Consider the following 27,398-nt stretch of genomic DNA (forward strand, 5'->3'; position numbering starts at 1 on the left):
TTTAACAATCTGGCAGCAATGTTTGCAACAATGTTTATAGCAATGTTATACATAGTTGCAAACACTTCTGCCATAGCCTGCTAAAACCATGTGCACACCCCTAAGCTCTGGCCATCCTACCTAGCTTTATCCTTTATCAAATTGGAAAGTTATTTAAAATTGCATGCTCTGTCTAAATCATAAATGTTTAATTTTGACTTAACTGTCCCTTTCATGCATATCTTTCAAAACACAGGTTAATTGAACATATGTCACACTATTAAAATGGATCAACTAACATACAGGCCCTTCAACCTGTTATGTAATTGCTAAGCCCACAAAATCACCATTTTGTATTTAGCTATTATGGACATTTTTCTTTTAAATTTTAATACAATATTGTGTGATGAACATGGCAAATAACGATTTCATACAAAACATGGAAAATGTACTGTGCTCTCAAACTGGTCTGGGTACACATTGTCACTGTAAAACACAAAGCCCTGTATACTCACAGACAGCTGTACAGCTCCCAGCAATCCACACAGTTAACCCCTGACCAGCCTGGGTGCACTGCAAATCCCATATGGAAAATTACAAAACAAAATAGTCAACACAGCACACAGAAGGTCTGGCACCCTCTTGCAAACTTTGTGTATCTCTGATTGAAAGCATGAATTGTATGGCTGTAGGTAGGGACCCAGGAGAGAAAAGACCTTGATGTAGTCCTGGTCTTAAACGATTTGACCAAAAGCTGTAACTAATTCTTCAATTTTTCCTTTTAATCTTGTGTGCTTGCAAGAGTGCCAGACTTTCTTCTGTGTTATGTAGATAACATGTAGATGTATATTTTAAAGTTTTGTTTGATGTTTAATTATTGACAAAATAAGATTAAAATTTTTGTGTCTGGGGGGCGGAGCCAGCAGCCGAAGCAGCAAGACGTCTCTTTCCAGAGCTCCTGCTATAGGATTAAATAAATCAGTATATGAAATAAGAAATAGAATCCTAAACTGTAATTCCTTTCTTACTTAAGCTCTAGAATGTGAATCAGCTGATATAGGCTTCCCTGTCAGAGTGTTTGGCGTCGCAACAGCACAGGGATCATCTGGCCTTATGTGATAACTACATGGAGTAAGCAGCCATTTTATGAAACATCTCTGCACTGTGGCTATCGGCAGAACTACCTTTCTTTTTTCACACACGAACCCAGACTTAAGTCAACCTATGGAGAAGCAAATTGTACTTGCGCTACGCAACCTACTAATCTCCATGGAAGCCCACCACCAAGGACTCATGGAAGAACTGAGAGCAGCTATGAACCTAAAAAGAGTTCCATCAATACCATGTGGGATAGAGGAAGCTACCAGACTCTGCGCCCCAAGTATACCATGTCATAGAGGAGATGTACCTCAAGACCTGGAGGAAATGAGATGCATGGACGAGAGTGCTGAGCCTGGTACAGTGGACCGAACGGATTACTGTAAGCAATATAGCTCTCTGCGGCCCTCTATTTCCGGAACAGAGGATACACTGCACTCTGAAGTGAAAACGCAGGATCGCTCACCATGGGCTAATGCAGCGGAAGCGGGGTCACACCATGACACAGCTGCGCGGCAGCTCAGAGAGCCTAGTACGACGGATGGACGTGACTCTGGTGCACAGAGCAGGGGCCCGCTCGCAGAATCCTATGTACTCAAAGCCAGAGACGGTGCGATTGGCTTTCTAGTTGGAGATAACGAGATATCCGAGAAGTTATGGGCTGAAATCCGAACTCTGGCTGACCTACGAGAGAGCGGAGGATCTCAACATCACATCGGGAGCTGTAATATTCACTGTGACATAAAGGGGACATTCAATTGCTGGGTCCCGATAGCCTGGGACTTTCTCAGTTCACAGTCACTAATGGGTTTACTGCAGTGTCTACATCGATTAGCCCAGTTATTGTTTCCATTGTATCTGTGCTGCTTTAAGACTGGCATTGGGTAAACTCATAAGTCCGGTATTAGCTAAACTTTAGGGCCCTAAACCTGACAACTGTTACAATGCATTGGCCCATATCTTATTTTTTACTCTCACCGCCCCTGCTAATAACATATAGGTTTGAGATCTGGGGACTATATAAAGGACCTTATCTATTTTTTTTCATTTTTTTAATATAAATATATATATTTGCCTTGTTTACATGCCTATTATTTACTACCATATAGCTTAATATGTTTCATTTAGAAATGTTTAAAAGTCTACAACATATGTACCAGGGCCGGTTGATCATTAAGAAATATATGTATCATGTGGTTTTATGTACGTGACAATAGTCCACTGTATATTATATCTACTAGCTTGCTTTACACATGTGACCACCGCTGAATACCATCCTACTATTGCATTTTGGGTATCTTAGCATAAATCCAGACAGCCTTGTTGAAGATCTACTACAAACGTTTAATGTTTACTGCGTATACATTAGGCTAGCTTCAATCAGTGTTTCATGATAGCCATCTAATCTATAGATTCAGATTTGTAGCTGTTACTTCCATGCCAAGTGCTTGAGTTTCAAGATTTACAATAGGGCTAATGTTCTTTCACAAATGCAATCCTATTAATGCTCTCTAATCAGCCTGGATACATCTTTAATTAATTATGTTTATAAGCTTCTGTAACCCCATAAGGCCTTATCGAATATGCCTAGAGCAAGTTTAGTTCATTTGGACTGGGAATCTCACTTATTAGGTTAAATCACACCCCTTAAACATCTAGTATTGCTGAGGTAACTGTTACATTATCCCTTTTAAAAGATTAGTGTATAAGTTATTGTTCTCCGTATTACTACTTTTGGGCAATTGAATGTGTGTTGAGCTTCTACTTATTCTCACTGTTCCTAACTTTAACTGCTCAGAGGACATAAAGGGCCTGATTGTTTGACAGTTCCTACTCTAAATCACAATATATGACTCTTATGAAAGTATACCTTTATGATTCTGGGGAGCCCGGCTTTCTATCTTTCATTATGAAACATCTTCAACTATTCCTGATCTAAATAATGTCTCATTAGTATTTTTCTTTAGTTTTTCTATGCCTCATACCTCTAATATTAACTTAAGAGTGACCATAATGGGTTTGAGTTTTTTGCACATATTTAAAAGCTACTGTTTTCTTTAAAAGGTTAACGCCACTGACTTAGATACCTTGCTTTTGTATATTTAAGCTCATTCTCCTTAAAACTGTTAGCCCTGGATATCTGGGGCCCCATTTGGAATAGCTCTTATCCGCTGTTTCTACACCCAAGAATAGTTATATGTAATTAGCTAACAGCTGCTTTCGACAGTACCATAGCTCAATCACTACACATGGTATTGAGCATCATAAATTGTATCTCCCTATTGCCAGATTTCTGTTGTTATGTGCTTAGCCCATTGTACCCGTCACATGTGACAGATCAACCCTACTATTACGGTATAAATATTCTTTGTGGGTTATATCTTTTTCTTCCCAGTCATGTGAACAAATAACTCTCCCTCCTTGATACCACCCACATATTGGCCATAAAGTGTAGAGTCCCAAGAGTCCTGTTGGATAGACACCCTAACTGGCTCCGCTCCCCCCCCCCCCCTTTATTCTCATTTAGAGCGGCTCTTGCCCGCTGTATTTCCCTCCCCACAACAAAACTATGAAACTAACCCCCGTTTTGCCGCAAGCTGTTCTGAATAATAATACACTATTTAATGATAACTACTGCAATTTGGGGATCATTCTTATTCATACTACAAAAAAAAGAGGTTTCATTATTATATGTACCAGTCATCCATTCTCGTCATACATTAGTTTCTTTTGTTGTTCACCTTATGTGTCATACGCTCCAGGATCAAAATTCTAAACACAGTGTTATAGTTTATGCCAGCAGCTATTCCTTTCCTGTGGAATTTGTTATATTGTATTATGAAAGTTCTCATTCATTTGTGTATAGCACCGCTGTGGTTTAGGTATAACAATTACAATTATAATACTTGTACCTCAATGCTTTAACTTAAGTCTATTACCTGTACAAGACTTGTATGTTCACTTTTGTTAACTATGATTTGAGCCTGGACATATCCCTTATCTTGTTGTTACTACTCAATACCTCAATAAAAAATTATTTAAAAAAAAAAAAAAAAAAAAAAAAAATGTTTTAGTGTCTATAAAACAATGGGAGCTGCCATGTTGTAACTTAGGTTACTTTCTCTGCTGCTGGACAATTAGGGACAGTTATAAATAGGTCACTAGAGTGTGCGCTTCCACATCTAACACGAACTGTAAAGCTCACAATTTCAGAATGGAATTACAGGAAAGGGGACAAAATAAATAATGAAAGTATTCTTCAGTTGTTTTAATATATACGATTTATCATTTTATATTACAATCTCAAGGTGTTTAATGTTCCTTTAACGATTTCACTTATCACTCGCATGCTAGCCTGACATTAGTTAAACCTACAGCACTAAACCGAAGGTAGTTATGAATATTTTACATTCCAATGTTCTTCACATAGAAAAAAAAAATATTCTATTTATTTTTAAATCTATATTTCTAAATATATCTGATGTATTTGTTGTAAAATATATATATATATATATATATATAGGCGTGTATAAAAAAAATAATATATATATATATATATATATATATATATATATATATATATATATATATATATATATATATATATATATATATATATATATAGAAAGTAATGAAGAGTGCACTCACCAGGACTTTTCAAAGTTTTATTCCAATTATGTGAACGTTTTCGGGGGGTTAGCCCCTTCCTCAGACATACAAAATACAATATGATTGTATTTTGTATATGATTGTATTTTGTATGTCTGAGGAAGGGGCTAATCCCCCGAAAACGTTCACATAATTGGAATAAAACTTTGAAAAGTCCTGGTGAGTGCACTCTTCATTACTTTCTATTTACCTATCTGCTGCTCCCTGGGCATGTGATTTGGATTTCTGGAGTGCTTGTCTACTTTGAACTTTATATATATATATATATATATATATATATATATATATATATATATATATATATATATATATATATATATATATATATATATAGGAATATCTATTTAAAAATACATAGAATATTTTACCTTATGTGAAGAACATTAGAATGTAAAAAATGTATATACACAGTAAGACACATTTTTACATATTAAAATTTATTAAAAATGATTTTACTTGTCTTAAGGTATTTGAGTGGAAAGGGCTCCAAAGTATCTATACATATGTATATATGTGTTTATATGTGTATATATGCATGTATATACATATATAAATACATAAATACACATGTATACATATATTTGTTAGATAGTGTATATATATATATATATATATATATATATATATATATATATATATATATATATATATATATGAGTGTAACTGTTAATTTTAATGTATTTATGTAGTGTTTAATGCAACTTAAATTTTTTACCTTAACCCTTTACATAAGGTCTTCAGTCGCTCTAACCCGACAAGAACAAATTAAATTTTCGCTTGTGCGGTCACGTTTACTTTCAACTTGTAAAACACGTGCAGGTTAGCGCGAATGCAACATTTTAATAACATTAAAGCACCACTTGTAATCTAGCCCAGTAAGTGGAATAATGTTATATACCTCTAGATCAGTGACGTGCACTCATAGGAGGCAGGTGAGGCACTGCCGCACCTGCCATTTGGGACAAATGAAAAAAAAATATATAATTTTATTTTTAAAAAAAAACATTTCTAGCTCTATAATATTGTGCAATAGAGAGGCACTGGATTCTGGTGTTTCTCTATTGCGCAATATTTTACATGTATTTTTATTACTAGCCGCTCTGCAGCACCACCCGGTTGTGATTTGCAGCAGCAGCGCAGCTGAAAAAACTGTGAAAGAGGCACCTCTGATGAGGCCTCGTATTTTCCCTGGGAGACCGGCTCAGCCAATCAACACTGGTTGACTCCCTGGCCCTGCTGTATGGTGTCTATTGAGCATGCGCAACAAGGAGCAGTCTGACGGCGCGGGAACAACAGTCAGTGCCTCAGCTCATTGCTAACTGTTTGGGACTGTCAGCGAGTGGAGCCTGAGCTAATCACAGCTGCTGCTGCCCCCTGGTCCTGCCTGGTCACTGAGGAGCCGTCGCCGACGCTGAGTCACCAACACAGTCACACAAGTAAGTCAGAATGACAAGCCATCGTGTGTGACTGTGATGTGATGATTTATTGTGAGCACTGCAATATATAATAAGGCAGAGAGTGGAGACTGACAGACAAGTAGTGGCCGCGGCCGCCGCCCCCCCACCCCTCTACTCTGATGTTAAGTGTCTGTGTGAGTCTCACACAGATACTTAACATCAGAGCAGAGGGGGACTGTGTGATAACTGATGAGTGCGTGACCGGGCATCAATGACATGTAATGAGACTCTGATGTGACATCATCTTCTCCTCTGCTTACTAAAATGTAAAATGTAAATGAACAGCCGGCATCTTGTGATTTTGTAGGCAGTAGACAGTGGGCACTAAGGCAGTTAGGCAGAGTAGTGGCCGCCCGCCCCCTATGATGTTAAATTAACTTTATGCCTGATGGTCCCGGTCAGTGTTGCTGCCTACTACTGAGTGTCTGAGTCTGACATCTTCTAGTCTGCTTACAAAATTTATTTTACAGAATGATGAGCAGCCATCTTGTGCACACTGCACAATGCACATAATATATTAAATATATTATGTGCATTGTGCAGTGTGCACAAGATGGCTGCTCATTCTGTAAAATAAATTTTGTAAGCAGACTAGAAGATGTCAGACTCAGACACTCAGTAGTAGGCAGCAAAACTGACCGGGATTATAAGGCAGAGAATAGTGGCCTCCCCCTCTCTGATGTTAAATTTTGAGTCTGACCCGGTCAGTGTTGCTGCCTACACCTACTACTGAGTGTCTGAGTCTGACATCTTCTCTGCTTACAAAATTTATTTTACAGAATGAGCAGCCATCTTGTGCACACTGCACAATGCAGTATCTCTCTCCCCTCTGTCTCACTCTCTCCCCTCTCTCTCACTCTCTCCCCTCTCTCTCTCACTCTCTCCCCTCTCTTTCTCACTCTCTCCCCTCTCTCTCTCTCACTCCCCTCTGTCTCTCTCCCCTCTGTCTCTCTCTCTCCCCTCTGTCTCTCTCTCTCCCCTCTGTCTCTCTCTCTCCCCTCTGTCTCTCTCTCTCCCCTCTGTCTCTCTCACTCCCCTCTGTCTCTCTCTCTGTCTCACTCCCCTCTGTCTGTCTCTCTCCCCTCTGTCTCTCTCTCTCCCCTCTGTCTCTCTCTCTCCCCTCTGTCTCTCTCTCTCTCCCCTCTGTCTCTCTCTCTCCCCTCTGTCTCTCTCCCCTCTGTCTCTATCCCCTCTGTCTCTCTCCCCTCTGTCTCTCTCTCTCTCTCTCTCTCTCTCTCTCCCCTCTGTCTCTCTCCCCTCTCTCTCCCTCCCTTCTGTCTCTCTCCCCCTCCCTTCTGTCTCTCTCCCTCCCCCTTCTGTCTCTCTCCCTCCCCCTTCTGTCTCTCTCCCTCCCCCTTCTGTCTCTCTCCCTCCCCTCTGTCTCTCTCCCTCCCCTCTGTCTCTCTCCCTCCCCTCTGTCTCTCTCCCTCCCCTCTCTCTCTCTCTCTCTCTCTCTCTCCCCTCTGACTCTCTCTCTCCCCTCTGACTCTCTCTCCCCCCTCTGTCTCTCTCTCCCCCCTCTGTCTCTCTCTCTCTCCCCTCTGTCTTCTCTCTCTCTCCCTCCCCCTCTGTCTCTCCCTTTCTCCCTCCCCCTCTGTCTCTCCCTTTCTCCCTTCCCCTCTGTCTCTCTCCCTCCCCTCTGTGTCACTCTTTCTCTCTCCCCCTCTGTGTGTCTCTCTCTTCTCTCTCTCTCTCTCTCTCTCTCTCTCTCTCTCTCTCTCTCTCTCTCTCTCTCTCCATCTCTCTCTCCCTGTCTCTCCCACCCCCTCGGTCTCTCTCCTTACGTGTCTCATTCTCCCCCATGGTCTCTTTCTCTGTCTCTCTACCCTCTGTCTCTCTTTGTCTCTCTCTCCCCTCTGTCTCTTTGTCTCTCTCCCCCCCTCTGTCTCTCTGACTATCTCTCTCTCCCTGTCTCTCCCACCCCCTCTGTCCAATTTATAATCTAATATCTAATTTCCTTCATTCTCTTGATATCCTTAAATGAAAATCATATCTAAATATGCTCAGTAGCTGCTGATTGATGGCTGCACAATAGATACCTCATGTGATTGGCTCACCCATGTACATTGCTATTTCTTCAACAAAGGATATCTAAAGAATGAAGGCATATCCTAGCCAGTGCCTCACCTGCCTCTGACCTCACTGCACGTCACTGCTCTAGATCATTTTTGCCAGTTGTATAAAACCAGTGTCAGTTTTCATTCCCGTTTCATTCTGCACATGCCTCTAGGGACACTGTGTGTATGAAAGGGCAATATGGAATAATATGTTATTTTTAGCTTTCATATGTAACTCATATAACTTGCTGATCAATAAAAACGTTTTATTCAACCTACTGGTGGTTTTACACCCATAAATAAAAAATAGCAAGACAAAGTGCTATGATTCAATCAAATATCTCAAGACATTGACCAAAGAGAAAAATGATAACAAATTAAATAAATTATTACAAACATTATAAGGATATATAAGTCATAATTAATTTTTAATAATTTACGATTCTAAAATTACCTCTTTCTTTATTTTTCCTTTGTTGAAACATAGCTCCTTTTCACGTAAGTTCAGGAGTGTGCAAGTAGCACATTGTTACAAATAATTGTTGCAAACCCTGTAAGTATATGGTGCTTAAGTGCACGTTCCTGGTCATAGCTAAGTATGTTCTCATAGAACCCAGCTAAGTTTCATTCAAGGAGATCAAGAGAAAGAGGTATATTTGGCAATAAAATTAAATTGGACAATTTTTAAAAATTGTATGTTGTATCTGAATCATAATGAAAGTTTAATTCTGGGTTTCTTTAAAGGGACATGTTTAATAATTTACGATTCTAAAATTACCTCTTGCTTTATTTTTCCTTTGTTGAAACGTAGCTCCTTTTCACGTAAGTTCAGGAGTGTGCAAGTAGCACATTGTTACAAATAATTGTTGCAAACCCTGTAAGTATATGGTGCTTAAGTGCACGTTCCTGGTCATAGCTAAGTATGTTTTCATAGAACCCAGCTAAGTTTCATTCTTGGAGATCAAGAGAAAGAGGTATATTTGGCAATAAAATTAAATTGGACAATTTTTAAAAATTGTATGTTGTATCTGAATCATAATGAAAGTTTAATTCTGGGTTTCTTTAAAGGGACATGGAACCCAATTTTTTTTCCACAATTCAGATAGAGCACACAATTTTGAACAACTTTCCAATTTACTTATATTATCAAAGTTGCTTAATTTTCTTGGTATCCTTTGTTGAAAGAGCAGCAATACACTACTGGGAGCTAGCTGAACACATCAGGTAACCAAATGACAAGAGGCATATGTGTGCAGCCACCAATCAGCAGCTAGCTCCCAATAGTGCATTTTTGCTCCTGAGCCTACCTAAGTATGCTTTTCAAGAACGTTTACCAAGATGTTCTATCTGAATCACAAGAGTTTCATTTTGATGTACTGTACCTTTAATTACAATATTTACATACAAAAGAATGACAAATAAAACATCAGTTGTGTCTTATTCATTTTTTAGGTTGAAAGTTTAATTAACAAGCTTGGCGCTTGCATTTCACATGTTCTTAATTCTAGCTTGAAATCCCTGTATTGGGCTGTTTCATGTTGCATATGTTAACTAGCTAGTACAAACAAATCTCTATACAGACTTCAGTGTAAATTTATATCCCTGCTACTAGTTGTCTGTCTTACACCTGGAATACAATCATACATTGGTCATCTACTCTAAATTCCTCAGTTAAGAATATTTACCAGTAGTATTCAGTTTGCTGATGCTCTGACAAAACAGCAAAATGTTGTCATACAGGTATCAAACACTGAGACACAAAACAGGGACACTAATAAGTCTGTCACCAAAATATGTGTGTGGACTGTTACGATGTGTTCTCCTGAAAATGCCATAAACAGAGCACGTGTTTTCCATTAAAGGTAACATGTAAGCGTGTGTAAAATTGCTTATCAGAAGAGGTGCTAATAAATCTCTAATGTATATTTTCCTTAAAACTGGTATCTTTTATGTGCGTTTGAAATGAATAGACTGATCATCAAATAAAGTTTGTCATTTTTTTTTATCTTCTATTACTAGCAAAATATTTAACATTACCTTGGTACCAAAAAAAAAGTTTTTTTTAAAGAAAGCAGACAAACCTATCCTTTTTTTAATACATTTTACAGCAATATAAGTTTTTTACACATATATCATTTTTAACTAGGATTTTTAATAACTAGGAAGCTTTTCTTTTCAATTTTTCAAAGGAAGATTAGTTTTACTTCCTATATAAGTATCATTTATCAATGTCTTACCATTCTGTTTATAAACTACAATATAGTAATAATGAAAATAGGTTCATTTAACTATTGCTTAGTAGTGGGGTTCCTTAGAAAAACGTAGCTAAAGATTTTCAACTGAAAATCCCTATTATAGTCTAGGGGGATTTTTGTAGATTATGTATAGCGCTGCATAAAATTTTGGCGCATTATAAATGAACATTAATAATAATAAATAATAATCGTCCCCAGTATTTGTCAAATAATGTGACTGTGATACAGAGTTTGTTATCATCAAATACTAATAGCATAAGTATTTAATATGAACTATTTAGAAATACCTCATAGTTTTCAAGAAAGTAAATACATTGTAAACAATTAGTATACACAATTAGTATACACAGTACAGTACTAAAATGAATGTAAATATTATTATTATTAATAATATTTTAATACCATCTACCTTCCTTCCTTGTGTGTTAGTATCTCACCTTGGTGTTGAGTTTCTCCATCCCTGGGAACATCAAGCAGAGCTCAGAGCTGACCAGTTACAAACCAAAGTCTTGAACAAATTATGAGGTAAGTACAACACAATCTGTTATATACTAATTCTCCCCCAATTTTCTTAATCTCGTCAACTAAAAGCGTCAGGTCTATTTTAGGACCTTAATATTATGGACAAATTTACCAGGGAGCTAAAGCTTGGTCAAAAGAGCAGGACATTAGCAGACCTCTGTGGTATGGAACGGGGGACAATAGATGAGTTGAGTATAATGACATGTGCCACTATGGTCTCCTAGATACTTGAGATGGCGCCTGGACTCTTATTATGTTAGCTCTTTGCAGTTTGTATTGTGTGACTGCTGAATAGAAATTTTCTTGAGTAACCTGGATTTAATAAGGAGATGATAAGCAATGGAATGCAGAAGGTTCTTTGAGAGTCTCAGATGTTTGTAGACAGACGTTAGGAAAAAAAAAGGTTATAATGATTATCTCTTCTTAAATGTGCTATTGATCACACTGGTGCATATAATGATACAGCTCTATTAGGATAATGAGGCTGAAGCGTGGAATGTTCTATAGAAACAACCTGATGACAGTTCCCCAAGTCATTGTTATGTCTCTTGCAGGTTTAGCCTCTCAGTGGACTGTGGTCGGACGGATTACAGATAGAAACATCAGGGTAAAAATAATGTAAAAGGGAAGAAAATAAAAAGTAAGGACACAGAATAGCACTAAATATCACATTATTCTCTATACTACTGAAAGACTCCTATAGATCACTGTAAATCTATAAATCCTTTTACCAGTTTTTTTTTGCTTTCTAAGAAGGTTGTGCTTGTTAGAAAACTAGATTTAATATAATTATACTTAAAAGAAAGAAAATGATGTTAAAGGGACATGAAAGTCAAAATTAAAAGGTTCATGGTTTGGATAGATGATCTAGAGCTCTCACGTATGTTAGCAAATTGACTTCATTTTTTTAGTGTTCTTTGTTAAGAAGCATACCTAGATAGGCTAGGGAGCAGCATTGCTCTACTGAGAGCTAGATTATTATTGGTGTGTGTACATTCATGTGACGCTTGTTATTTGTTCACCAGATGTGTTTGGCTTGGTCCTAGCAGTGCGTTGCTCATGTGGAGCTGACTTCAACTATGTGTTTAACTACTTTGCAGGAGTTAAACACATAGTTCTATGCAGACCATAATGCAATAATAAAACACTCTTGCACATTTGAGCTTTTTCCTTTTGCACTTGTATGTCCCTTTAAGAATATCCATAGTTTACTTAAAGAGACACTGAAACCAAATGTTTTCTTTCGTGATTCAGATAGAGCATGCAATTTTAAGCAACTTTCTAATTTACTCCTATTATCACATTTTCTTCATTCTCTTGGTATCTTTATTTGAAAAGCAAGAATGTAACTTTAGATGCCAGCCCATTTTTGGTGAACAACCTGGGTTGTTCTTGCTGATTGGTGGATAAATTCACCCACCAATAAACCGGTGCTGTGCAGGGTCTGAACCAAAAATTGTCTGGCACCTTGCTTAGATCAAATAAAGATAGCAAGAGAACAAAGAAAAAATGATAACAGGAGTAAATTAGAAAGTTGCTTAAAATTGCATGCTCTATCTGAATCATGAAAGAAAAAAATTGGGTTCAGTGTCCCTTTAAACTAGTATATGAAAGCAATGTCAATGAGTTAGCAAACTTAGTATTATGGTTATTATTTATAGTGTAGATTATGTTGATACAGATATGTTTAACCCAAGGGCCACATTTTTGATTGGACTGATAGGCATTCTATTATCAGATTTGGCAAGAAGGATTATAAGAAAGTGATTTTTTTTTATATTAAAGGGATATGAAACCCAATTTTTTTTCTTTTATGTTTCAATTAGAGCATGTGATTTTACGCAACTTTCTAATTTACTCCTATTAGCAAATTTTCTTCATTCTCTTGGTATCTTTATTTTAAATGCAAGAATGTAAGTTTAGATGCCAGCCCATTTTTGGTGAACAACCTGGGTTGTTCTTGCTGATTGATTGATAAATTGACCCACCAATAAACAAATGGTGTCCAGGGTTCTTAATCAAAATTGTCTGGCTACTTAGCTTAGATGCCTTCATTTTCAAACAAAGATAGCAAGAGAACAAAGAAAAATTGATAATAGGAGTAAATTAGAAAGTTGTTTAAAATTGCATGCTCTATCTGAATCACGAAAGAAAAAAATTTGGGTTCAGTGCCCCTTTAAACTAGAATTTGAAAGTGATGGCATTGAGTTAGCAAACTTAGTAATATGGTTATTATTTATAGTGTAGATTATTTATTTATAAAATATTTTACCAGGATTATTTATATTGATACAGATATGTTTAACCCAAGGGCCACATTTTTGATTGAACTGATAGGCATTCTATCATCAGATTTGGCAAGAAGGATTATAAGAAAAAGTGATTTTTTTTTTAATATTAAATGGATATGAAAACCAATTTTTTTTTCTTTTATGATTCAGATAGAGCATGCGATTTTAAGCAACTTTCTAATTTAATCGTATTATAATTTTTTCTTCATTCTCTTGGTATCTTTATTTGAAAAGCAGGAATGTAAGCTTAGGAGCTGTGGTTCTATAAGATTAGCAAAAATATCAGATCAGCAAATTTAAGCGACATTCCGTCAGCTGTCTGACCACAAATAATAACCGCGCATGCGCTCCTCCGCGTCATTGCATTACAATCACAGCACGTCGCAAATTACTATCGACACATCAGATTCTTGGACACGTTTTAAAGCGCATGCGCGCACAGAGGTGTAGTTTCTATATGTAAGGCATGATGGGTAATGTAGTTTAATTTCAAAGAACTATGGTACCTGTATTTATATCACTGTAATAAACAGTTCTAACAAGTCACATTAAAATTATTTTTGATAAATTAATAAACTGAACCTTAAAGAATTAGATGCTGAAAACTGTATATTACAGCGATATAAATAAAGGTAATGTAGTTTAATTTCTACGGTAACTACGGTACCTTTATTTTTTATCGCTATAATATACAGTTATCAGCATCTAATTCTTTAAGGTTCAGTTTATTTATTTAGCAAAAATAATTTGAATGTGACTTATTAGAACTGTATATTACAGCAAAATAAAAGTACTGTAGTTCTTTGAAATTAAACTACATTACCCATAATGCCTTACATATACAATATCTCTGTGTGTGCATGCGCTTTAAAAGTGTCCAAGAATCTGATGGGTAGATAGTAATTTGTGACGTGCTGGGATTGGAATGCAATGACGTGGAGGAGCGCATGCATGGTTAGTATTTGCGGTCAGACAGCAGAAGGAACGTCACTTCCGTTTTCTGATCTGATATGTTTGCTAATCTGATAGAACACTGGCCCATTTTTGGTTCAGCACCCTCTGTAGCGCTTGTTGATTGGTGGCTACATTTAAGCTTACATTCCTGCTTTTCAAATGAAGATACCAAGAGAACAAAGAAAAATCGATAATAGGAGTAAATTAGAAAGTTGTTTAGAATCGCATGCTCTATATAAATCATATAATATCCCTTTAAGTACTAAATCTTCATTAGTTTTATTTTATATAATACCTAAACATGATACAAATATGTGGACACCAAGATGTAAAAAGTCTTTGTAGTGTTTATCATAACCATCTACCTACTAGCTAATTGAGTAAATCTGATGCAAAGTTTCCTTTAATTATTTTGTCTTTTACTAACAATTTTAATGGTTAATGACATCTATCACAATCTGAAGGATAAAGTAATAGACCCATGTTATGACTTTTCAAGGGTTGTGGGAGGATACAATAATTTTCAGTGAACTGAATTATTTTTTTGCGAGTACATTATGATCTTTTTTATATAGATGATGAATTAGTCAACTAGGCAGACATCCAAGCAAGGTTTGAACAGCTTGTAACCCAAATGTAAGTGTATGTAAGAGCTAGTGAGGCTGTGAGATCACATTGACATTTGGAGCATGCACAGGAGCCAAATGGGCGTGCACGTGATCTACTGATGTATCTGCAGTGGGATATGTGCATGTTAGGTTATCTAGCACAAGTATTGTTACAAACACAAGTATAGCTCCATACAGTCCTTCTAATTGTATTTGAAACACTTTGTTGTGCATTTGAAACATAACTTTTAAAGTTCTAAAGGAGACACCAATATTATTTAAAGTTTGACTATAGACTGTGAAGTTCTAAAGGCGATTACTATTTTGGGTCATGTGATGCATATTTAAAGCTTATATATCCCCATCATGCCCTGCACAAGTGTTTAACATCGGAGCAAAGTTGAAAAAATTAAATCACGTGATCATCGATGGATGCGATCAAGTGATTTCAAGGGCCGGACCGGATAATGGGGGACTGTCTATGTTGCTAGGCATGCCCCCAGTCCAATCTTGCGTTCATCAAAAGGGAGAGGCTGCAGGACACCTTATAAGGTAGGACGTTCATGCCGTCTTCTTTCGGCATTAAAGCCCAGCGCTGTTAGGACGTCATGGAACATCCTTATGGCGTGAAGGGGTTAAGTGAAAATCTTATATATGTAATCTTTTATATTTTTATATATATATATATATATATATATATAAAACAAACATATAGAAAAAAGTCTATGGCATTTGAAGTAGTGTGAACGATAAACTCTGGCCATGTTTGTAGCCCCCCCCAGCTTGCTACCTCTGATACCTCCTATGTTACTTCTGATGCGATCCCCTGTTCCCTGTATATGCCTTCTCCAATAGGATATCACATAGTCAAAACATATACATAAATAATTGTATCTATACAAATAGAAATGTATGCTCTGCTTCCTATATATACCTTATCAAATAGGGATGAATGAAGCTTTAAAGGGACACTGAACTTCTTGCTTATATAAGATAAGCAAGAAAGTGTGTGTACACAAATTGATAACATAATAAGATCTAATTTTACTTGCAAGCTCCACCCATTTCAATAGGCTGTGGTTTCAAAGCACAAAACCAGCAATTTAATATCGACAAATAAATCTGAAAATGCAATTTCTCATACATTTTATACTCTGCAGCTGGTATAACAAGTCATTGGAAATACATTAAGGGAAAAACAATTTTACTGTAAACTGTCCCTTTAATGTGTTCCAAATCCCTTGTTATACTGACTGCAGGGTATTAAATGTATGGGAAGTTATATAGTCCAGCAATAGAACACTTAGGCTGAAAAATCTGTGTTTCGTTGGTGCACAAACAAATTACGGAATGGTGGGTGAAAACGTAATCTTACGTGTTTTAGGGTCACGTGTCACTGATCCGGTCTTTCGACTTGCAATTGGCCATGTAATAAGTCTCCTTAGTAGCCGTGAAAGGATTTTATAATGACCTGGAGTAATTAAAGTCCACTTATATACAGTATATATATTATTATTATTAATTGTATGAACGATTTTGGAGCACTGTGTTAAACGTCTCACATTTTTGCACTTTTATATATGCTCTTTATGCCTGTCTTATGTTATAATTTCCTCTATATTAACTGGGATGTGTGAATAGCAGCTTCCAGTTTATGCTTTTGTAATATTTCTTAAATTTCAATATTAACACCTAATTTGCTAATGATTAATATGTGCCAGCTGCTCATAATATACGTCACTTACACAGTAATATCTTTAATTATGAAAACACAAATGAAACATCAATGGGCTAGAATTACAAAGTCACCAATTTGTATGTTGCTCTGTGAAACCTGTTCACTAAAGCTCACTCACCTCCACTGTTCCCTTTAAGGTTTGCACGTGTATCATGCTCTGTGGAATGGGTTAAGGGGTTTGGAGCTCATGTGAGGTTGTGTCTGACATAAGGTTGTCTTGTGCACTAAAAGGGGCCAGTACTGTGGGCTTCTTAATGGAACTACTTCTTTTAGGCATAGCTGAAGAAACTACAGTCATTGCAAGTTTATTGTACAGGACACTGAAGGATCGGATACTGGAAGCAGGGTAGGTGAGCAGGTGCACTGTGATGCCTTAATCAGGCTCTGAAATAAAAGCAAAAGCTAGGTTTCAACCACAGCCGTTGAGGTGGTTTGTAATTATGCAGTATTGTAGCGGAGAGAATAATGGGATGAAACATCAATTACTAACAGAAGTAATGTGAAATCCCAGTATAGTCTGTAGGCAGTTTAGTAGCTGGTAGGTATAAGCTTGTAGTTCTATGCTTGCCACCTGTGACAAGATCACTGAAAAGATGCAGCAGAACAACCTGCTTAGGTAACAAGATGAGAGTTAACACAGCTTATTTCTATGAGGTAGGTATAGGTATATAAATAGCGGTGACAATGAGTTGCAAACATAGTTACTATTTGGAAAAAGGAGAGAGGCTTATGCTAGAGACTAATAACAGCTAGGTAGTAGGCATCATTTGTAAACAGCTGAGCAGTGCATACCTGAACGGTTGATCAGAAGTGAAGGAGACCGGTAAATAAGAGCGATAATATTGTCGTGCTTCAGGACAGCAGCTGAGCGGAGTGAGTAGCGGAGAAGAAGTCGGCGTGTGACGTCACCGCATCGGATGTTCCAGTCCTGTGATCAGGCAAGCTCAAGTCCAGCAGCTGAGTGCGGCAATAGATCCTGAGTGGTACAGAGAACAGCTCCGGAAGAGGAGAGGCATTCAGCATACAGGTGCTTAGGAGGGAACTGGCTCAGACTATGAGACACAGTGGTTCAATACCAAGCAATTAGGTAACAGGAAGATGGGTTTATATAATGGATGTGAGGAAGTCTTACAAAATTTAAAGGGCCAGTGATACATAGAAAGTAAGGAATGAGAGAACATAAGAAACATCACAAGGATTAAGTAATCAAGTAGCTATGAGCATGACATGCGCTCACTCCAGAGATGGAATCGGAGGTGATGCCCATGATAGGGCCAGAAACAGGAATGCCCACTCTAAGGCAGAGACTAGAATGCCCACTTAAAGCTGAAGACTGGAGAGCACTCTTGAGACCAAAGACTGGAATGCCCACCTGAGGCCAAAGACTGGAATGCCCACTTGAGGCCAAAGACTGGAATGCCCACTTGAGGCCAAAGACTGGAATGCCCACTTGAGGCCAAAGACTAGAATGCCCACTTGAGGCCAAAGACTGGAATGACTACTTGAGGCCAAATAAAGGAATTCCCACTTGAGGCCAAAGACTGGAATGCCTACTTGAGGCCAAAGAAAGGAATTCCCACTTGAGGGCAAAGACTGGAACTGGGTTCAATCCCAGGCAGAGCCGTGACAGTGTCAGTGTGCACACCCTTTTCAAAGAGAGCACAAAGGCCTTTTTTAAGTGCATACAGCATAGTAATGTCACCGCATTTTTTATGTTTGAGGAATTTTTTTTGTAATGGTGGTGGTCGGATAAATTGTTCCACTTACCGGTGATAGTTATTTATGGAGGGTGATTTTAGAAGGCAGAAAATTTAAATCTTTTTCAATGCCCTCGTCTTTGTTGTGATTGGGGCTGTCAATGACAGCTGGTGTGGTTGCGCTGGTGATGGAAACAGGGCTGCAGACATCACAGATCCGAAACAAGGTACTTACATTTTAATGAGTGTTCCTCTTCAAGTTTATCTTAGGTGAAAGGGTTATTTTCTTTCTTATATACCCCAAATATTTGGATATCTAATCAGGACTATTTTTTAACAGGGGGATAAGTAACTGGCCAAATTAGATAGATAGGTGCTGGACAGAGAGAAAAAAAGGGGGAACAGAAAAAGATAAATATTTAAGTGAAGGACCTCTATCTTAATCAGCGCAATTAAAAAGATATTAACATGAACATATTTCAATATCATTCTGCTTGATTAATTCATACGCATTGTACCAAGTTTATGAACAAGCTTAAAAGAAAAGAAAGAATCTCATCGTCTCAAACTTCAGAGCTGCTTGCTCATCTGAAAGGTAATTTTGGTTTGTACTGAGCTTTAATAAATTGCTTCAGTCAAAACAAAAAATAGTACAGGATATGTTTTCTAAATAATTTGATTTACTTAGGTGTACTATAGATTTGTTTGTATGAATAGTGTATTCTATATTATTGCGTATGTTATTGTGAATGTATGAGAACAATTAAGTATATGGTAAGAATTAATTTGATATAAATACTGCAGACACCTACGTGCTCATTCACATATATGAAATAGGTTGTAAAACCTGCTGCTTAAAACAATCCCAATATATATTGTCCCCATTACACCCAAGGAAATTTTCATGCAAAAAAAAAAACCGTCCACACAACTTAACACAGCCATAAAGTGGTGAGTGAGGGGCGAAAGTATTGTAACCACCATTAATCACCTGAGTCACACTTTCAAGTAAGTTTCTAGTTAGATGTGCCGTCCTCTTGTGGGTCACAATGTGCTACCATATGCCACACATATTTGTGTTGTTGATGGTTAAACCTCAGCATATTAAAGGATTGTACCCCAGTGACGTAGGGGATATAAAGCCATGTTTCATGAGGCTGGGGAAAATTTGTAGACATAACCAATATCAGATGATAGACCATACATTTTTAAATTCATACCTCAATGTGTGAGTGTGTGTGTTTGTGTGAAAATGTGTGTGTGTGTGTGTGTGTGTGAGAGAGAGAGAATGTGATTGTGTGTGAGAGAGAGAATGTGAGTGTGTCTGAGTGTGTGAGAGAGAATGTCTTTGTGTAACACGGTGTAAGAGAGAATGTGAGTGTGTTTGCGAGTGTGTGTTTGTTTGATAGAGTGTCTGTGTGTAACAGATTGTGCGAGAGTGTGTGTGTGTGTCAGAGAGAGAATGTGAGAGTGATTGAGTGTGTGTGTTTATGAGAGCAAGTATTTGTTAGAGTGTCTGTGTGTAACTGTGTGTGAGAGAAAGATAATACAAGAGTGAGTGTGTGAGACAGGGCCGGACTAGGACCAAAAAGAGGCCCACTCCCCCCCCCCAACCCCCGCTCACCATTTCTTATTTAAAGGGACAGTCTAGTAAAAATTAAATTTTCATGATTCGGATAGGGCATGTAATTTTAGCCAATTTTCCAATTTACATTTATCATCAAATTTTCTTTGTTCTCTTAATGTTCTTAATTGAAAGCTATACCTAGATAGGCTCATATGCTAATTTCTAAGGCCTTGAAGGCCACCTCTTATCTAAATGCATTTGACATTTTTCACAGCTAGAGTGTGATAGTTCATGTGTGCCATATAGATAACATTGTGCTCACGCCTGTGGATAACAGTGTTATATAACAGTTATATAATTTGTATGGTGTTATCAGAATATTTATTATTAGACACAAAATATGTGCGGGGGGGGAGAAAACATTTTAAAATTTCACAACCACAGTTGCAATATTTTCTACAAAAATCCGGTTTCAACTAGTAAGCAAGCAATGGTCTAAATAATATAGTTGCTAGTGTTAACACCATAGCTTCTGGTCATCCTGACTGCTCAATGACACATTAACCCTATTCTAGGGTGACCAGACGTCCCCGATTTTAGGGGACAGTCCCTGGAAAAATGATGTCCCCAGAAATGTCCCTGGCTCCTGTTCAACTGTCCCCGGCTCCTGTTGTACTGCAGCCAAGCGCTGGGAAAAAGTGATCGTCCTGATAACGTCACATCGTCTCAGTGTATGGCAGGCAGCGTGCAGGTCAGGAGGGAAGAGCTTGTGTATGTGTGTATATGTATGCTTGTATTTGTTAGAGTGTCTGTGTGTAACTGTGTGTGAGAGAAAGATAATACAAGAGTGAGTGTGTGAGACAGGGCCGGACTGGGACCAAAAAGAGGCCCACTCCCCCCCCCCAACCCCCGCTCACCATTTCTTATTTAAAGGGACAGTCTAGTAAAAATTAAATTTTCATGATTCGGATAGGGCATGTAATTTTAGCCAATTTTCCAATTTACATTTATCATCAAATTTTCTTTGTTCTCTTAATGTTCTTAATTGAAAGCTATACCTAGATAGGCTCATATGCTAATTTCTAAGGCCTTGAAGGCCACCTCTTATCTAAATGCATTTGACATTTTTCACAGCTAGAGTGTGATAGTTCATGTGTGCCATATAGATAACATTGTGCTCACGCCTGTGGATAACAGTGTTATATAACAGTTATATAATTTGTATGGTGTTATCAGAATATTTATTATTAGACACAAAATATGTGCGGGGGGGAGAAAACATTTTAAAATTTCACAACCACAGTTGCAATATTTTCTACAAAAATCCGGTTTCAACTAGTAAGCAAGCAATGGTCTAAATAATATAGTTGCTAGTGTTAACACCATAGCTTCTGGTCATCCTGACTGCTCAATGACACATTAACCCTATTCTAGGGTGACCAGACGTCCCCGATTTTAGGGGACAGTCCCTGGAAAAATGATGTCCCCAGAAATGTCCCCGGCTCCTGTTCAACTGTCCCCGGCTCCTGTTGTACTGCAGCCAAGCGCTGGGAAAAAGTGATCGTCCTGATAACGTCACATCGTCTCAGTGTATGGCAGGCAGCGTGCAGGTCAGGAGGGAAGAGCTTGTGTATGTGTGTATATGTATGCTTGTTTATGTGTGTATGTGCATGTGTGTATAGTTATGCTTGTGTGTGCGTGTATGTGCATGTGTATATATGTATGTTTGTATGTGCATTTGTGTTTATTTATGCATGTGTGTGTGTATTTGCATGTGTGTATATGTATGCTTGTGTGTGTGTATATATATATATATATATATATATATATATATGTATGTGTGTGTGTCTATGTAGGCTTGTGTCTGTATGTGTGCACATGTATGCTTGTGTGTGTATATGTATGCTTGTGTATATGTATGCTTGTGTATATATGTATGCTTGTATGCGTGTGTATATATATACTTGTGTGTGCGTATAATTATGTATGTGAGTATGTGTGTATATGTATGCTTGTGTGTATGTGTATATTTGTATGCTTGTGTGTGTGTGTGTATATGTATGCTTGTGTGTGTGTATGTGCATGTGTGTATATGTATGCTTGTGTGTGTGTGTGTGTGTGTGTGTGTGTGTGTGTGTGTGTGTGTGTGAAAATGTGAGAAATAACGTATATATATATCATACAATCACTCCATAAATCCATACCAAATACACTGCATATATAATTTGAGGAAAATATGCTAATAAAATAGTTTTTTACCATTTGCCAATAAAAAAAAAAAAATGTCCCCGGATTTCATTTTAAAAATCTGGTTACCTTACCCTATTCACAACCTGTCTACAGCATTAACCAAACACCAGAGCCCATGAACTGAAATTAACCCCTACACCACTCAAGTAAACCAAATTTCAACCTCCCCTTATTACATCTGCCTTTAACTCCTTGATCCTCCAATTGCCTTAGCCCCTTATCCCATAGTCACCACATTTATTTAGATGACTATTCTAACTCCCTGTACCCCATACCTCCCTATGACAAAATACTAATTATGACCTGGCTGCCACAGCATATAAATCCCTTACTATCTCTACCCCTAATTTACCCCATATCTATTAGAGCACCTAAGACAAATAATGACCCAGGTCATAGCACACAGTGCTGCTCCCAACTACCCATCTACTCCAAATAAAGTACAACCTCTCAAGTACAGGATTACTTCTACCAGGAATCAACACTAGTACCCATAATGGATACCCATCACCCATAAAACACTAAGTTAGAGTCAAGATGCACATTAATTACATGAGATGTCAGCTTCTTACCAGCCTTTTCTAGGGCCACAGGTATGGCATATGCTGGTCCTATTATCTCCATAACATCAGGAGGAACCCCAACTACAACAAATAACCGCAACATGCCAAGGATGGGGAGACCTAGCTTTGCAGCTGTGGAGCGTTTTGCGCCATTAACACTGCAGAGTGCAGCAGCTCCAGCTCACACTGTCAGAGACTGAGTCAGACCTCAGACGGACTGGTAGCCAGCGTGTGGCCGTGGCCAGTATTAAATGGGCCATAAGTTATACCTAACCCCCCCAGCCAGCCAGCCAGCTGGCCACATTATACTAGTGCTGCCGCATACCTCCCAACATTTCAAAATTCAAAAGAGGGACGCCCCCCCCCCCGCAAAAAATTGAAATGTGGTGGGCGGGGCTTAAAAAAATCATAAGACCAAAGTAATAAAAATAAAATTCTAAATAAAGTCATATATTAATACACTTAGGCAGCAAATCAAACACAAGCTCAAACCACTGGTATAGCTATGTGAGCTCTGTATCTAATTAACCTTTGCAGAGCCAGAGACATTGCTAACTATTTTTATCTTAATTGCACATTTATTAATAAATTCTTTAAAACTACTCTCTGCATTCCCCATTAATATTCTAGATTCTGGCCTTTAAAGTCAGCAAAAATGCACAGTTGCATGCTACATAGCATACACTTACACATGCAGATACACACACACACACTACATAGCATACACTTATACAAGCAGATACATACACACTACATAGCATACACTTACACATGCAGATACACACACACAGTTATGGATACAGATAGACACACACACTACATCATATATGGGTATCTGTAATTCATTGTATGGGGTCCTGGGGTTGGCAAGCACATTAGCTGGCAGTCTGCGGCTGCCACTGTTCGTTACACTGTTCGTTACCCTGGTATTAGCACTGCTCATTGTATAAAACTGAAGGCATGCTAGTATTATTACCAGGGGTTGGACATCATCACTACCAGAGGTAGGTTAGAGAGGTCACCATTAACCGTGGTCAGAGTGTATACAGCCTTCTTACTCCTGCTTAACCCACACACCATTCCTTTTCCACAGGGAATATAACAGTTATCTAACCCTGTGAGAGCAAAGCCAGCTGCTTCTGAGTATGGGCCCAATATGAATTTAAAAAAAAAAAAAAAAAAATTTTTTAAAATGCCTGGGGCAAATCGGGACAGATGGCTAGCAACTCGGGACAGAGGGACAGACCCCTAAAATCGGGACTGTCCCGTGAAAATCGGGACAGTTGGGGGGTATGCTGCCGTGTCTGTGTGTGAGAGCTGTGCTCAGTCACTGTCAGAGTCAGATGGTGAGCAGCCGCACCGGCACTACATCATGTCACACAGAGAGAGTCACAGACAGTCACAGTCAGAATAAAATTTTGGGGCAAAATAAGACAGAAGCTAGACACAGCACGGTCTTGGATAGTGGGTGGGGCTAAGGAAACCAGCTGCCCACCGGGCTTTTACCCGGTATGCCCTATTGCCAGTCCGGGACTGGTATGAGAGAATGTTTGTGAGAGTAAGAGAATGTGTGAGAGTGTATGTGAGTCTCTGTATGTGTGTGTGTGTGTGTGAATGTCTATGCAAGAGTTTATGTACAGTTTATATACAGTATATATATATATATATATATATATATATATATATATATATATATATATATATATATATATATATATATATATATATATTACTACCTTAACAATATTTTTAAGTTTGATCACTGCAAATAAAGTGTGTGCATGTTTTAGTCACTTGGCCAAAAATTGCACAGGTAATCATTTTTGTGCACAGTGCTAAAAAAATTAAGGAAAACATTGATTGTTCACCTTTATGCTTTAGTGATTGATCCACAATATACCATAATGTATAGTCCACTGTTATAGTTCACATTGGTATGATTCATGTTTTAATTGAAATAAAGTAGAAGAGTTTATGTTGGTTCCAGCAGCTTCAGTCTATAGATAATGTTAAAAGACCATTAAATACAGTAGAATTCCATAATCAACAATGCATAATAAAAAGACAATGCAAAAGCACTTCTGAATTTCAAATGAGTAGATTTTTTTTCTGTGAAATTTCAAAGTTAGATCCATTTCCTTTCCCCTGCTTCATGTGCCAGCCATCAGCCAATTACAGAATGCATGCCTTGCAAAAGTATTCACCCCCCTTGACCTTTTACCTATTTGGTTACATTACAGCCTTAAGTTCAATGTTTTATTAATCTGAACTTTATGTGATGGATCAGAACACAATAGTCTAAGTTGGTGAAGTGAAATGAGAAAAATATATACATAAAACTATTTTTTAGAAATAGAAAACAGAAAATTGGCATGTGTGTATGTATTAACCCTCTTTGTTATGAAGCCCATAAAAAGCTCTGGTGCAACCAATTACCTTCAGAAGTCACATAATTAGTGAAATGATGTCCACCTGTGTGCAATCTAAGTGTCACATGATCTGTCATTACGTATACACACCTTTTATGAAAGGCCCCAGAGGCTGCAACACCTAAGCAAGAGGCACCACTAACCAAACACTGCCATGAAGACCAAGGAACTCTCCAAACAAGTAAGGGACAATGTTGTTGAGAAGTACAAGTCAGGGTTAGGTTATAAAAAAATATCCAAATCTTTGATGATCCCCAGGAGCATCATCAAATCTATCATAACCAAATGGAAAGAACATGGCACAACAGCAAACCTGCCAAGAGACGGCCGCACACCAAAACTCATGGACCAGGCAAGGAGGGCATTAATCAGAGAGGCAGCACAGAGACCTAGGGTAACCCTGGATGAGCTGCAGAGTTCCACAGCAGAGACTGTTGTATCTGTACATAGGACGACAATAAGCCGTACGCTCCATAGAGTTGGGCTTAATTGCAGAGTGGCCAGAAGAAAGCCAATACTTTCAGCAAAAAACAAAATGGCACATTTTGAGTTTGTGAAAAGGCATGTGGGAGACTCCCAAAATGTATGGAGGTAGGTGCTCTGGTCTGATGAGACTAAAATTGAACTTTTCGGCCATCAAAGAAAATGCTATGTCTGGCGCAAAACCAACACATCAAATCACCCAAAGAACACCATCCCCACAGTGAAACATGGTGGTGGCAGCATCATGCTGTGGGGATGTTTTTCAGCAGCCGGGACTGGGAAACTGGTCAGAGTTGAGGGAAAGATGGATGGTGCTAAATACAGGGATATTCTTGAGCAAAACCTGTACCACTCTGTGGGTGATTTGAGGCTAGGACGGAGGTTCACCTTCCAGCAGGACAATGACCCCAAACACACTGCTAAAGCAACACTTGAGTGGTTTAAGGGGAAACATGTAAATGTGTTGGAATGGCCTAGTCAAAGCCCAGACCTCAATCCAATAGAAAATCTGTGGTCAGACTTAAAGATTGCTGTTCACAAGCGCAAACCATCCAACTTGAAGGAGCTGGAGCAGTTTTGCAAGGAGGAATGGGCAAAAATCCCAGTGGTAAGATGTGGCAAGCTCATAGAGACTTACCAAAGCGACTTAGAGGTGTGATTGACTTTAGGGGGGTGAATAGTTATGCACATTGACTTTTTCTGTTATTTTGTCCTATTTGTTGTTTGCTTCACAATAATAATAATAATAAAAAAACATTGTCAAAGTTGTGGGCATGTTCTGTAAATTAAATGATGCAAATCCTCAAACAATCCATGTTAATTCCAGGTTGTAAGGCAACAAAACACGAAAAATGCTAAGAGGGTGAATACTTTTGCAAGGCATTGTATATGTATATACTGTGAATTCTTGCACATGCTCAGTAGGAGCTGGTGCCTCAGAGAGTGTGTATATAAATAAAATGTGTACATTCTGATAATGGAAGTAAACTGGAACGTTGTATAAAATTGCATGCTTTGTCTGAATCATGTAAATTTAATTTTGACTTTGGTCTTCCTTTAAGTGCACTTTGTGTCTCAAGTCAGACAATATTTGCCAGACACACTAGACAATGTACCCACAGATGCTAAAACTAATCAATAAAAACCATTTCAAACAAAAGGCTTTGTTAATAGGGACAAGGAGAGAGTGAAGATAGCAAAAACAAAAAAAAGCCTGTTAAAAATAAATATACAGTTTTATGTTTCAGAAGAAATATATATTTTCATGCTTTGTAAGAACTTTGTGTAATTATAGATTTATTTCTGCCTTTTTAATATCTTTCAGAACTTTGATGTTTTGTTTGCGGGCTAAAAGGCCCTAATTAGCGCTGAAGCCGTGCTTGTTGTTGTGTCCCATTAATAGCTAACGAGGTTCTAGCAAAGGTGTTTCTAAACAAAGCATTTGTATGTGAACATGTGTAGAAAGAATTACATTATGTCCCAGTCAATATCAAAAGGCGCAGTGAGGTGTTTTTCCCATGCAGAATGTCTTGTTAAAAGAAGTGTTCATTTGAGGTGAGCGGAGGGGGAATGTGTGCAGATACACTGGGGTGGAATTATAGTCTGGGAAATGGTGTGAAGAGATATTGGAGTGAAAATATAGTTTGGGGAATTGTGTGAACATATAATGGATTGAAAATATAGCGTTGGAAGGATCGATGTTAGCAGAAGTAGAGTGGCAAGTGGTCCCTACAGGTATTGACTACACTGTGAGCTGCAAATAAATAAATACATTAGAATAA

The 27,398-nt window shown here is 38.0% G+C and overlaps 1 long non-coding RNA gene across 1 annotated transcript in view; it reads left to right on the forward strand.

The window, feature by feature from the left end:
* LOC128645798 (uncharacterized) overlaps nt 1-27,398 on the forward strand; it is a 143,433-nt gene that overhangs the window by 73,951 nt on the left and 42,084 nt on the right. Inside the window, exon 2 of the long non-coding RNA XR_008400146.1 lies at nt 10,945-11,040. This is a non-coding gene — a long non-coding RNA (uncharacterized LOC128645798). The remainder of the gene's footprint in view (nt 1-10,944; nt 11,041-27,398) is intronic.

Source organism: Bombina bombina, chromosome 1 (genome assembly GCF_027579735.1).
Source record: "Bombina bombina isolate aBomBom1 chromosome 1, aBomBom1.pri, whole genome shotgun sequence".
NCBI lineage: Eukaryota > Metazoa > Chordata > Amphibia > Anura > Bombinatoridae > Bombina > Bombina bombina.